General features: G+C 38.1%; 2 pseudogenes; both read right to left on the reverse strand.

Moving 5' to 3' along the window:
* Nucleotides 1-14,837, reverse strand: part of LOC132314102 (thaumatin-like protein 1) — a 31,181-nt pseudogene extending 16,344 nt beyond the window's left edge.
* Nucleotides 10,554-10,652, reverse strand: LOC132315216 (small nucleolar RNA R71; annotated as a pseudogene).
* Nucleotides 14,838-15,801: the final 964 nt, after the last annotated feature.

Genomic DNA, 15,801 nt, shown 5'->3' on the forward strand with positions numbered 1-15,801 from the left:
TTATTGAATTGGTTATATCCCAATTGGGCTAGTAGTGCATTGAAAGCTTTCATTCTTGATAAAGGTGGATAACAACCCCTTTTCATTGAGTAGCCGGGATTCTTGCCTCATTAAGCAGTGAACTTCTCGCGCCGAAAGGTGGAGGGCCCAAACTCTAGGTTAATAATTGATTAAAAAAAAAAAAAAAAGAGGAAGTTGCAAAAGCAATAAAAGTGAGGACTTCTCCCAAAAGGCGAGAAGTGGGAAATGATTAGATGGTTGTTGTCTTGATTTGTAGCCTAGTTGATTTGAGTTTGTAAGTCCGTTGGGGTGTCTTAACACCTAATGCCCTAAAGCCATCTGGTTTGGGAGTCATTGACCTAAAGCTCGCTACATGAATCTTCTAGAAAGCTTAAGAGATCAACACATTGCACAATATTTCCATCTTTGATCCTCAATAAAAATAAAAAATAAAAAAAATAATAGAGTGAAAAGAATAAGCGCACCTAGAAGAATAAAGCTTTAATAAAAGGTCCACTCTCTTATCTTGATGATCGGTACTAGATTTGTGTGCTAGTTTGATGGTAAGGATGTGATTACTTTTCTAGTTGGCTAAGATAGCAACACACTTGATGCCGGACCTTTCACATGGATTCTAGACTTGTTTCGATTTTCATGATCATTTTCTTGATGTGTGGAGGACCATGCTTGCTTGCTTCATATTGAAATTTTGGGAGATTGCTTGGAAATGGTTGAAAAATTGCATACTTGAGGTAGTTTTCTCCAATGCTTGTTTGTAACATTGGTGCCTCTTTTGAAAGAATGAGCTTAATGTTTATGGGTATCATTTCTGGAAACCCTCACGAGACTTCACTCGTCCACTAGGGGTAACCTAGGGGTTTAAAAGACTTGTTGCATATGCTAAATGCAATCGTGTTCCCTACGAAAATGGTGTTATCATTTTACTTGCTTTCCAGTTTATACTTGTATAGTTGTTTATTTCATTCCTTTACTTCTTAGTTCATTGCTAGGGACTAGCAATATTTAAGTTTAGGGGTGTGATGAGCACTGAAAAGTGCGCATTTAAACCCGTTAAGCTTAAGCATTCTAGTACCTTTATCTATCTTACTTTGCCGTTTTAGACTTATTACGTGTTATTTATATTTTCAGGCACTAATCCCAAAATTGAGCTAACTCAGCCAAATAAGAGATTAATTGAAGCAATCTTGAGATAAACCAAAGGAGGGAGCAAAGTGGAGAAAGAAAGGGGCAAAAAGGAATCAAGTTGTGCAGCTGAAAAGTTCGATCGATCCAACTTAGAGTTCGATCGATCGAACATCTATGATCGATCACAGTACTTCTCGATAGATCCAACCTTGGCCTTTGCTGAAATTCCAAGTTCGATCGATCCAACATCACCTTCGATCGATCGAACCCTATTTTGTCCTATTCAAATGATTGATCTTATCCACAGTTGTACGCCTACCAACCACTTTTGTCTTTTCCCCATAAATATCTTGAAAATATCCCAGCCTTGTCATTATCCGGAGGAGTCAGACCACTTCGATCGATCCAAGATGCAGTTCGATCGATCGAACCCATTTTCGATTGATCCAAGTTAAGGTTCGATCGATCGAACTTCCTCCAGCGAGAAAAAGTTAAAGTCCAGCTCATTTATTCCGTCCTTCATCCAATCATTGGAGAATATGCCTTGCACGACCACAGCTCATCATGGGGTGTATTTGACCTACCTATATAAGGAATATGATACACTTTTTGAGTAAGTCTCTTGTCACACATTGAAAATCATCTTGGAGGCTATTCTTGGAGAGGAAGAAGGGAGGGAAGCTAGAGCACCATTGGAGGAGATCTTCACTAACAAGGAGCAGCCATGGAGTTAGCCCTTGAGAGTTGGATCATCACTACCATGAGTGGCTAGACATCCTCTTGGGGTTAGAGTTAGCCCTAAGCATGCTTTCTATACTCTAATCTTGTGTATTATTGAGGGATTAGTGTTGTATGATACATCTTGATATTCATGTATATATAAATCTTGATTATTTCATGGTTTGTATGGCTTAATGCTTCCAATTGACTATTCTATTCTATCCATATGTCTATGTATGCTAGAGTAGGATATTCATGTGCTTATCCTTAGATTTAGTGTTTTTGATGCATGTCTATGTGTATTGATGCTATAGATCTAGAGATTATCAAGATGATATGCTTAATGAATGCTATTTTGGTTCATTTGATGGTTTATGCCTATTCTTGATGGTTTGTGCCTCTCCCCTAGTCTAGATAGCTTTATTTTCATGCTAGTAGTGTAGATTTAGTGTAGTGGTAGTGTAATGTTAGATGGGAGGACAATCTACTCTTGATGTTTGATGTTCTATGCTTGTGAGTCCAAATGGCATATTTCTCTAATATTGTGTTGTATGTGAATTGTGAGCTTAATGAAGGATTAATGACTAGTTATGATATGTTGTATCTTTCACATGTGTTTAGACAATTTATTCCTCTCCCAATAGATATTTTGTACCTCTCACATGATGTTTAGATAATACATGTTTAACTAAGTCATCCTTATGGATTGCTTGGACTATGAGCTTAATGAAAGGTTCAATGACTTGAATTGTTATTTTGTTATCTTCACATGATGTTTAGACAATATATTCCTCTACCAATAGATGTATTGTGGCCTCACACATGTTGATTGAGACAATTTGCACTTGTTGAGTCACCCTTACCAATTGAATGTCTTTTACACACACAACATTGTTGCAACACATTCATTTCCCTCATCAGTCACTTGATTATGGTTTGGAATAGTATTGTTTGGTGGTGATCTCTACACCCTAAGACCTTTTTTTCTTACTTACTCTTTATCTTATTGCATTGCTTTATTATAATTTAGCTCATTTAGTATAATCAACCATCCCAATTCTCTTTTGCAATCATTTGGTACGCTAGAGTCGAAGTCGAAATTCCAACACGTATAATCCCTTGGGACGATCCCTACTCACCCTATCTATATTTTATATAGAGAAAGGTAGTAGTGGCTTTCTATAAATGTAAAACTTGGCCACCTCCTAAATTCACAACTCTTCAAGCTTGACTTGGTATCGCGACCCTTGTAAAGGACCGGTCAAAGTTGTAATTTTAATTAATTACTAGTATCAGATGATTTATTTATTGGAGAATTATTATTGGATTAATTAATGAGGATTTATTATTTAGTATTCTTTCAATTTTATTCTTTATTCTTAATTCATTTTGTATTCCATGCTTGTTAAATACTTTAGTTGTTTGATATTTCCCTTGGGTTTTGGCTTGGGCCTGGGCCTGATCAACCCATGTCTCGGAGTCGAGGGGTATCACAAAAAACACATAAACAAATAGCCACCTCACCAAACAATCAATTAATCAATTAAAAAAATGAAATAAAATAATTTATTAAATTTCGAGACTATCCTTTTAAAATTAGGGGTATTACAGTAGCTTGCTCATTTGCAATATAGGAGGCAGTTTGGTTACGTAGATTCTTGCTGTGCTTTGACATAATGCTGTGCAAGCAAGATGTTGTAGTCATTTATTTTGATAATATGGTAACTTTGGCATATGCAATGGATCCTAAGTATCATGGGAAGACCAAACACATAAGCATTCGTTTTTATAACGTTCGAGATAAAGTTACAGAAGGGGTGGTGATCCTAAGGCATACATCCATAGCCAGTATAATGGCTTACCCATTGATAAAACCCATCTCATGATATGTTTTTACATCCCATGTTAGGAGTCTGTTACTTAGGAATTGATGTATTGGACACCACATGACATTTCCTTTATCAATAAATGATTTTATGTTCATATTGAAATGATTATTTTATTGTGTAAGCATACATTTCTTGAAAAATGTCATCAGGTTTAGATTGGCTCTCTCACACAAGCAATCACCTTGGCGCTTAGATAGCGAGCAAGATGAGACATGCAATTCTTAATGAGTGGGAGAATTTATTTTGAGATATATGTCACCTTGACAAGGTTAAAATAAGGTTCTTATAAGAACTGAACATGAAGGTAGTAATCCATATACTTCATGTAGCCTGAAGATAGCCGAATGCGAACATTCAAACAAGCACTAAGAGAGTGACTATTGACCGGTCTCGTGTGTCGGCACTACCGTCAAGCTTGAGAGTGTGCATTATAAGGCGAGGGCCAAGAGTTTTACATTTATAGAAGCCACTACTACCTTTCACTATAAATATAGCTAAAGCGAGTAGGGATCGTCCCAAGGGATTGTGACTATTGAAAAAGGTCGTGGAATCGTTATTAGGGCTAGTAGGTCGAGTGATCAAACAATTGGTTGGTTGGTTGATTAGAGAGCAACTAAATTAAACTAAGTGATAACAAAAGAATGCAATTAAGAGTAAGTAAGAGAGAGAGAGATATTGGGGTTTAGAGATCACCACCAAGCAATGCATTTCTATACTATTGACAAGTGACTAATGAAGGCAAATGGTGTGTTGCAAAATTGGTGTGTGTGTGTGTTTGGTTGATTCAACAAGCAAGGATGACTAGTTAGCATGTAATGTCTAAACATCATGTGAAAGGCATAATATATCTAAGCAATGAAGCATATATTGTCTAAACAACATGTGAAAGGCACAATAGATCAAAATAAGTCATTAATCCTTTTATTAAGCTCACAATCCAAATACAACACAAGGTTAGAGACATATGCTACTTGTATTCAAAAGCTTGGATCATTAAAGATTGTCCTCCCATTTAACACTACACTACAACTACACTATATTTACATTACTAACATAAAAATAAGCTAGGGGAGAGGCACAATCCATCAAGGAATAAGTATGAACCATCAAAAAAATCACAAGAGCATTCTTTTAGGCACTATGTTTTGACAAGATTAATACACATAGACATGCATCAATAACGCAAAATCTAAAGACATGCACATGAACATCTATTCTAGCATACATAGACATATGGATAGAATGAAATGATCAATTGAAAGCATTAAATCACATAAATCATTGAATAAACAAGATCTATATATATATAAGTATCAAAACATGTATTACAACACTAATCCCTCAATAATACACAAGATTAAGATATAGAAAGCATGCTTGGGGCTAACTCTAGCCCTAAGAGGATGTCTAGCCACTCATGGTGATGTTGCTCTAACCCTCAAGGGCTAACTCCATGGAAGAAATCTGCTCATTGTTGATGAAAAACTCCAATGGTGTCTCTAGCCTCCTCCTCCTCTAAGCTTGCTCTCCAAGAGATGATATGAAAATGATATTGGCTCCGCTTTGTAAAAAGGCAATCCTTATCCTTATATAGGTAGGTCAAATAACACCCAAAATGAGTTGGGGTCGTGCACACAATATTCCCTAATGATTGGATAAAGGACAATTTTCAATGAGATGGAAATTTAAATTTTTCACACTAAAGGAAGTTCGATCGATCGAACCTTGGACTTGGATCGATCGAACTGGTTGAGATCCATCGAACTTAGGCTGGATCGATCCAACTGGTTGAGCTTTTTGGGAAAAGACAAATCTGAGATATTTTGGGGAGATATTTTTGGGAAAAAGACAAAGTGGTTAGTGGGTGGTACGGCTGTGGATAGGATCAATCATTTGAATAAGGACAAAAGTGTTGGATCGATCGAAAGGTGGTGTTGGATCGATCGAACTTTTGGACTTTATGCTTTTGGGCCAAGGCTTGGATCTATCTTAAGTGCTGAGATCGATCATTGTTCGATTGATCGAACCTTGATGTTGGATCAATCGAACTTTGCTGCTTCGCACCTTTGGCTTCATTTGCTTCTTTTTTCTCCACTTTGCTTCTTTCTTTGTTTAATCCTAGAATTGCTTCAATTAAGCTCTTATTTGGCTGAGTTAGCTTATTTGCGGGATAAGTGCCTGAAAATGGAAATAATACGAAATCAATCTAAAACGGTAACGTAAGATAGATAAAGGTACTAGAATGCCTAAGCTTAAGGGATTTAAATACGCACTTTTCAGCGCTCATCACACCCCCAAACTTACATATTGCTAGTCCCTAGCAATGAACTAGAAAGTAAAGGAATGAAATGAACAACTATACAAGTATGAACTCGAAAACAATAAATAGATAACGCCACTTTCATAGGGAATACGATTGCACTTAGCATATGCAACAAGCCTTTTAAACCCCTAGGTTACCCCTAGTGGACGAGTGAAGTCTCGTGAGGTGTGATACCCCTCGGATCCGAGACACGGGTTGATCAGGCCCAGGCCCAAACCCGAGGGGGTATTACATGAGGGTTTCCAGAAATGGTACCCACAAACATTAAGCTCATTCTTTCAAAAGAGGTACCAATATTGCAAACAAATATTAGGAAAAACTACCTCAAGTATACAATTTTTCAAACATTTCCAAGCAATCTTCCAAAATCTCAACATCAAACAAACAAGTATGGTCCTCCACATATCAAAAAAATGATCATGTAAATCAAAACAACTCTAAAATTCTTTTGAGTGGACCGGCATCAAATGTGTTGCTATCTAAGCCAACTAAAGAATTAATCACATCCTTACCCTCAAACTAGCACACAAATCTAGTACTAATTATCAAGACAAAAAGTGGACCTTTTATTAAAGCTTTATTATTCTAAGTGCGTTTATTTTTTTCACTCGATTTTTTTTTATAGGATTGAAGATGGAAGCATGGTGCAATGTGTTGATCATTAAGCTTTCTAGTGATTCATGAGGTCGAGCGTTAGGTCAATGACTCCCAAACTAGACGGCTTTAGGGCATTAGGCATTTAAATACCTCTACGGACTTACAAGCTCAAATCAACTAGGCTACAAATCAAGACAACCTCCATCTAATCATTTTCCACTTCTCACCTTTTTGGGAGAAGTCCTCACTTTTTATTGCTTTTGCAACTTTTTTTTTTTTTTTTTTTTGAATAAACAAGTTCAATTATTAACCTAGAGTTTGGGCCCTCCACCTTTCGGCGCGAGAAGTTCAATACTTGATGAGGTTAGAATCCCGGCTATTTAGTGAAAAGGGGTTGACAACCAATTCAATAATCAACAAAGCATGTACCCCACAAATGAATGCTAGTGTGCGCCTGTGCTAGTGTAGAATTCTAAAATGAATCTCAAAGTAATCACAAAATCAAGATGATGTGGACCACAAGTGCAAGCAAGATATCAATCTTTCGAAAAATTTACTCCTAAATAGCATCCCTAAGGCATACAAAGAGTATTGGACTCTCAAGTCAAGCAATTTTTAAATTTTAAGCAATATAGTTCTCAAAAGATCAAAATCATAGCTAGATATGGACCAATCATAGAAATATCCCTCAATTACACAAGTCATGCTCAAAATTTTGAATTTAAAACTAACACTACAAAGCACCATTTGATTAGCAGTGAAAAGTCCGTATTTAAACCCCTTAAGCTTAGGCATTCTAGTACCTTTATCTATCTTACTTTACCGTTTTAGATTGATTTCGTATTATTTTCATTTTCAGGCACTTATCCCAAAAATAAGCTAACTCAGCCAAATAAGAGCTTAATTGAAGCAATTCTGAGATTGAACAAAGAAAGGAGCAAAGTGGAGAAAGAAAGAAGCAAAATGAAGTAAAGCAGTAAGTTTGATCGATGCAAGTCCAAGGTTCGATCGATCGAACATCGATCGATCTCAGCACTTCAAGACAGATCCAAGCCTTGACCCAAAGCAGTTAAGTCCAAAAGTTCGATCGATCCAACATCATTCTTCGATCGATCGAACACCTCTGTCCTTATCCAAATGATTGATCCTATCCACAACTGTACCACCCACTAACCACTTTTGTCCTTTTCCCACAAATATCTCCCACAAATATCTCAGATTTGTCTTTTTCCAAAAAAGCTCAGCCAGATGGATCGATCCAGCCTAAGTTCGATCGATCTCACTTACTTTCGATCGATCTCACTTATTTTCGATCGATCGAACTTCCTCCAGTGCGAAAAAGTTAAAATTCCATCTCATTGAAAGTTGTCCTTTATCCAATCATTAGGGAATATTATGTGCACGACCCCAGCTCATTTTAGGTGTCATTTTGACCTACCTATATAAGGATAAGGATTGCTTTTTCAAAATGGGATTATTATTACTTTCATATCATCTCTTGGAGAGGAAGTTTAGAGGAGGAGGAGGCTAGAGACACCATTTGGGGATCTTCATCAACAAAGAGCAAACCTCTTCCATGGAGTTAGCCCTTGAGGGTTGGAGCATCATCACAATGAGTGGCTAGACATCCTCTTAGGGCTAGAGTTAGCCCCAAGCATACTTTCTATATCTTAATCTTGTGTACTATTGAGGGATTAGTGTTGTAATTGATGTTTTGACACTTTGATATGTATAGATCTTGTTTATTCAATGATTTATGTGGTTTAATGCTTCCAATTGGTCATTTCATTCTATCCATATGTCTATGTATGCTAAAATAGATGTTCATGTGTTTATCTCTATATTTTGTGTTATTGACGCATGTCTATGTGTGTTGATGCTATAGATTTAGAGATTGTCAAAACATTGTGCTTAAAAGAATGCTTTTGTGATTCTCTTGATGGTTCATGCTTACCTCTTGATGGATTGTGCCTCTCCCCTAGTTTATTTTCATGCTAGTAGTGTAGATGTAGTGTAGTTGTAGTGTAGTGTTAAATGGGAGGACAATCTATGCTTGTTGTTTGATGATCCAAGCTTGTGAATGCAATTAACATATGTCTCTATCCTTGTGTTGTATTTGGATTGTGAGCTTAATGAAATGATTAATAACTTTTTTTGATTTATTGTGCTTTTCACATGTTGTTTAGACAATATATGCTTCATAGCTTAGATATATTGTGCCTTTCACATGATGTTTAGACAATACATGCTTAACTAGTCATCCTTACTTATTGAATCAACCAAATACATACACACCACTATTGCAACCCACTATTTGCCCTCATTAATCACTTGTCAATGATATAGAAATGCATTGCTTGGTGGTGATCTCTAAACCTCAAGATCTCTCTCTCCCTTACTTACTCTCTTTAGCATTGCATTCTTACTTAATTTAATTTAGTTGCTCTTTAGTTTAAACAACCAACCAATCACTTGTTTGATCATTCGACTTACTAACCGTAGTTGCAATTTCACATTTAAGTATGACTCCAATCTCTTGGGACGATCCCTTCTCACTCATACTACATAGTATAGGTGTTAAGCGGTTTATAAATTTAAAGTATGATGCCCACTTAACACCAATTTCCAAACTCAAAGTGTTATGCATTGTTTTGTGCAAACCCTCCCCAAAGTCATCATAGTTTTTGGCACCGTTGTAGGGATTAGGCAACGTCGTATTTGTGGAATTCATTAGGTATTAATACTCTTTTGATCATGTCTTTTCTTTACTTTGATTTCACTTTTCTTTTTGGTTACTTATTGTGTTTGTTTTCACTTGACTAGGTGTATTGTTGGAAGGAAGCCAAGCAAAGGAGCATCCAAGCTAAGGAGCAATGCAAAGCAAAATAAGGGAAAAAGCTAAAAAAATTCTAAAAAATTGCTAAGCTTAGCTAAATTTGGAGTTGAAGTGCTATAGGACCTTTGTGAGACTTTCTTGACTCATTCTCCTTAGTTAAATCGTGAGTCCGCGTGGAGGCATTTTTCTTGTCAATGCATTATTACTGTTTCAAACATGGGAATTGTGTTTGTGGAGGAAGTTTAATTGTATTGTTGTGAAGGCAAAGTGTTTGTTCATTTGTTGTGCTTGCTTATTGGTTATTGTGCATGCATGGTCGTCGTTCATTGAGACCAACTCTTGTCCCTTTTAATTTGCATCTCGAATCCATTGTTAGAAATCCTAGGGGAAGGGGAGGTTCAAATAGAACCCGCCTATCAATGGATGACCATAATGATGATCATGTTGAGGACCTTGGTCACATAAACCAACAAGGCATCCTTCATCCAAATGTGCACAATGAGAACATTCAAGTACCATTAGGCATGCCTAGGCTATACATTCACCCACCACCACAACAACAAGGCCAAGTTCCATTCGGAATGCCAAGGCCAATGTATGCTCCATAACCTCCCATTGTCAATTGAGGAATTCAAAATCAAGGTGTTCATGTTGCACCTCAAGTTGCTAACCCACCACTTGCTTTGAGAGACCATTATGTGCCAAATGAATATAATGCACCCACATGCATTGAATTTCCACCATTTTGAGCACACCATTATGAAATTAAAGCACAAACCATTCAAATGCTTCCTAACTTTCATGGACTTCCAAGTGAAGAACCCTATAAGCATTTGGATGAGTTTCTTGAAGTTTGTTCTACCGTGAAATACACGGACATGCTAGAAGAAGTCTTAAGGCTTAAAGTTTTTCCATTCACCCTTAAGGACAAAGCAAAGTATTGGTTTAACAATCTTAGGCCTTTTTCAATCACTTCTTGGGCAGAAATGCAACAAGAGTTTTTGAAGAAGTACTATTCGGTTTCTAAGACCAATGCCATGAGAACTTCAATTAGAGAATTTACACATGGGGATGGGGAGACATTCCAAGAGGCATGGGAACGCTTCAATGAATTGCTAAGGAAATGTCCACACCATGACATGCCTAAATGGCAATTAGTTCAATATTTTTTTGAGAGCTTATCGGATAATTATAAGGGCATGGTTGATGCTTCTATGGGTGGCTCTTACATTGATAGGCATGAGGATGACGTATGACGTCTCTATGAAAGCATGAGTGAAAATTCTTTGCATAGAACACTATCATCCAAGAATGGTAGAAATACACAAGGTAGGAAGAGTGTTGGCTTACTTCAAGTTGACAATTCTAATGAGATAGCCGCCGAAATGAAGTCTTTGTCTCAAAGGTTTGATCAATTTTTGATTAACCAAAACTCGGCGAACCAAGTATCTTCCTTTCCTAACCATTCTCATCGTGTATCAAATAAAACATGTATGACTTGTTCTAGTGTTCTTCATTCTACTTCTCATTGTCCTCATGGACAAGTGCAAAGTGAACCTAATGAACAAGTCAATGCGGCTTTTGTGAACCAAGGGACAATCCTTTTAGTACTCATTACAATCCAAGTTGGAGAAATCATCCGAACTTCTCATGGAAAAACCAAGGGGAAGGCTCAAACCCTCCCCAAGGCGGTTTTCAAGGGAAATATATTCCACCTCCAATCCAAAACCAAGGATCCCAAGGTTGTAGGCCATACCAATCACAAGGGAATCAATTCTCTAATTCTCATTTTCCCAACCAATCATATTCTCAAGGTAATTCTCGAAGTCCCACTTTTGAAGAGAAAGTTTTAAATGCTTTGGGCACTTTAGAGGCTAACACACAATTGCTTCATTCTCACTCTCAATCTATTGCAAAGCTAGAAACCCAAGTAGGGCAAATAGCTAGCACTCTTAATGCTAGAGAGAAGGAAAAGATGCCTATTAATGCCCCACCTAAGCAACAATGTGTTGTGGAAACCCAATCTTTATCGGAGGGGTGTACCATAGAACATGTTAATGCGGTGACCACCTTACGGAGTGGTAGAGTTGTAGATAATCAAGTAGAAATGACCAATGAAGAGAGTGAACCGGTGCAACCACAAGTTGTCACCCGTCCCGTTTCACATTCTATTCCTCCTTCATTGCATGTGCATGATCTTATAAATGAGAAAGCTGAAAAATGTGATTTAAAAAGCGATCTTGAAAATGATCCATTGAAAAAAGTTTTGAAGAATGATGTTGAGAAAATTTTGTTGAAAAGTGAATTGAAAAATGATTTGAAAATTTCTTGTCTTGAAGAGGCTTTAAAAGAAAATTCTCAAAATGTTTTCGAGCCAAGTGCTTCATTTCCGGATGCCTTGAAAGGGTCCATTTTGAAAGAAAACAAAAAGTCAAGACCAATGAGATTTTGGAGATGTTTAGGCAAGTAAAAGTTAATCTCCCACTTTTGGATGCAATCAAGCAAATTCCGGCTTATGCCAAGTTTTTAAAAGATCTTTGCACCCAAAAGCGAAAGAACAAAAGCCAAGCACAAAAAAAAAGTGGTTTTGACCAAGCAAGTAAGCTCAATTTTGCAACATAACACTCTTCCAAAGTTTAAGGACCCCAGTTCACCCACTACATCGTGCATCATTGGTGAACATATCATTAATCGGGCGCTTCTTGACTTAGGAGTAAGTGTTAACCTTCTTCCTTACTCGGTTTATGTCAAACTAGGCTTAGGTGAATTGAAACCGATGTCGGTAGTTTTGCAACTTGCCAACCGATCCATTAAAAAGCCTAGAGGTGTCATTGAAGATGTTTTGATTAAGATTGACAAATTCTTCTTTCCCATTGATTTCGTTGTCATAGACACGGAACCGGTTTCCAATCCTGAGAGCCAAATACTTGTTATTCTTGGCCGTCCTTTCTTGGCAACCGTAAATGCCAACATCAATTGTAGGACGGGGATAATGAAGATCTCTTTTGGCCACATGAAGGTGAAATTGAACATATTCAATCCAACACCCAATTCATTTGACAAGTATGAAGGAGAGATCAATGTTGTGGAAAAATGTCATGAATTCAATAGTGAAGGAAATGAGTTTTTATGTGACTCAAGGGTTTCTAAAGCTTCATCTTCAACCTTGCATTCTAAAAGTCTTGTTTCAAACTCTTGTTTTGAAAGGGCGTGGAAGCCCAAAGGTTGTAATTGTATAGACAAAGGATCAAAAACTTCTTTTAAGTTTGATCCAGCAAGTTCTTCCAAGAACAATTTGTTGGGTGGGGCTCAAGATATTCATCACCCCAACAAGGAGGGGATGCATTATAAGATCTTTGATCCAGGCTAAAAGAGCCCAATGTCTTGCTAGAGACGTTAAATACTAGCAAAAGCATTCGTAGGGTGTCAAAACCCTATTTCTCTCTCATTTCTATCTTACATTTCATTTCTTGCGAAGTCTAGATACCTGTTTTTGGTTCATATGCATTTCAAGGAATTTTGGTGAGGGTTGCATAAGCTTGCATGTTAATTTTGAGCATTCTGCATAAGTTCGATCGATCTGATCGATCGAACTTTCATCTGAATCCAACACTTAGAAAATTTTCAAGCCTGCATCCAAATAGGCTCTCTATCCCATCGATCTAAGAAAAATCTGCGATCTTAGTTCTCAGTTGGATCGATCATAGGAAATTCGATCGATCCAACTATCCTGTTCGATCGATCTTAAGTGTTGACACTTACAAAAATTTTGAGCCTGCAAAACCTGCATCCAAATCACCTCTCTGTCCCATCTTTCGAACTAATTCTCAGATCGATTAAGAGATATTCGATCGATCCAACTTCCAAGTTCGATCGATCTCATGATTCAACACTTAGAAAAATTTTGAGCCTGCATCCACCTGCATATTTTTAGCTCTCTGTCTGATCGTTCGAAACATTCCAAGATCGATCTGAAAGTTCTTCGATCGATCCAACTTTCCAGTTCGATCGATCTCATGTTCCAACACTTAGCCAAATTTTTAAACCAAAAACCTACATATTTTTGCCCTCTGTGAGATCGATCTCACTTACTTTCGATCGATCACAAATCTTCATTTTATTGTTTTAACTTTAGTTTGACTTTTCAAATTTCAAAAATCCAAAAATATTTTTATTATTTTATTTTTATTTTTCAAAAATAACAAAAAGATTTTCTATTTTCCAATTTTAATTTTAATTTTCCAATTCAATGATTAAAAAAAAAAAAAAAAAACTTTGAGAGAGAAAGTTCGATCGATCTCAGCTGAGTTCGATTGATCGAACTAATCGGGGAATGTTTTTAAAAATCGAGGGTTCTCATGATCAATCATTTAGATCAATCTAACTCACCCTTAACCTCAAAACCCCCCTTTTTCTCTTTCGCCGCCGTCGCTGCACCTACTCACATCTTCCATCTCCGGCGAGATCTCCGGCGCGAACCAAGCTTCTCTTACTCTCTCTCATCTCGGTTTCATCCCTCCCTCTTTGCATCCACATCTCCCTTCGATTTGGGTAAGATCCGAGACCTCACTAGTTGATTTCAAGCTTCAATCTCGTGCATACATGGTTTATATGTTTGATTCATGCTTTATATATGATTGAACCTCCATTGTTGATGCTTGAAATATGTATATATATATGTATATCGTTGCATATATTTTTGATATTTTTGTTTGATTTGGGAGTATGGGCCATATTTGGGTGATGGGAGTTGTTGATTTGATGTGTTATAGGGCCCACGAACACGTTCGTGTAGGCCCCGTTCTTCAAAAGTCACAGATATGTGGCCTTTCAGTTTTCATCGTCACACAGTTCGATCGATCGAACTTGTTTCTCAGATCGATCTTGAGAGATCGATCGAACTCTTGTCTCAGATCGATCGAAGTTGTGAGATCGATCTCACTTACTTTCGATCGATCCAACTTTTGTGATCGATCTCACTTCTTTTCATGATCGATCGAACTTCACAGATCTCACACACACACTTCATTCATCATATCTTATTTTCATGCTATCTTATTTATGTCCAATGCCTGTGATATTCCACATTGGATGCATGTCATACTTATATTGCTTAGTATGATTAATATCCAGTCACCTGCATAGATCCATGTTATATCTATTTTGTCTATCTTATTTGACATGCATGATTCTATATTATGTTTAACAATTCTTTATTCTGGCACTAACTTCCATTGCAAGTTTTTCTTTGCAGATCATGGTTAAGCGCAAGATTGTTGCCAACAGGCAACACGGACCACAGAGACCTCATAGACAGCAGAGGCATGTTAGGCCTAGGGTAGAGGAGCCAGCCGAGCCCTCTCATACTCAGGAGCTAGTATAGCCTACACCACCTCAGTCACCTGCTCCTGAGGCTGAGGATGATCATATCCCATCTCCTTCCTAGGCTCATCCTACTTTTACACCTTCGCTATCTCCACCGCATGCTAGCACTGAGCGTACACCAGTACCACCTCCATCACGCTAGCCAGCTCACCAGGCGCGTGATAGGCCCACGCCTCGATATGAGAGTATGCCAGTCGACCATGAGTCTGTCTTTGACACAGATTTCTTCTCCCGATTGGTGTTGACCCGATCAGCTTACCGTGATATTATTCAGAGAGGCCTAGCCGCTATTCTTGCCCCTATCATAAAGTCGGTCTACCCGCAGCTGGTACGGTTGTTCTACCAGAACCTCCGACCATCCCCGCGTCACACAGCCGAGCTAGTCACTTCTGTAAATGGCCATATGATCACCATCACTATGGACACATTTTCCAGATCAAGCCACTGCCCACACCGTTGTCCTTTAGAGCTTCAGGAGACCTATCCGAGGCTACACAAGCCTTCTTATGCCGCCATGGCAGTTTATTTGACAGGTCACCATGCTGCTGGCGAGCCTTTTGCCACCCGCACATATCTTCCAGACGACCTTTGGTTCATCGATTCCATGCTTTTCCGGAACATATACATGGCCAGACACAAGATCTCGAGAAGGAGCGATTATCTGACAGCCCTCTATGCTTTTTACACTGGGCATTGGGTGTTCATTCCCGTGCTCATCTGGAGCGTGATGAGGAAGCTCTATGACAAGTACATCTGCAAAGAGACGCCCGGACGGGCTAAGTCTCTTCCATTCGGCCACCTCATCACCCAGATTCTCATTGACCAGCATTATCCCATCCACCCGCAGGAGGACCCCGAGCCCGGTACCTGTCACTTCCTCAAGAAGGACTGGGACAAGAGCTACT

This window comes from Cornus florida, unplaced genomic scaffold, assembly GCF_030987335.1.
Source record: "Cornus florida cultivar Cherokee Brave unplaced genomic scaffold, ASM3098733v1 CherokeeBrave_3.0.0_Hap2_Chr06, whole genome shotgun sequence".
NCBI classification, from domain to species: Eukaryota; Viridiplantae; Streptophyta; class Magnoliopsida; order Cornales; family Cornaceae; genus Cornus; species Cornus florida.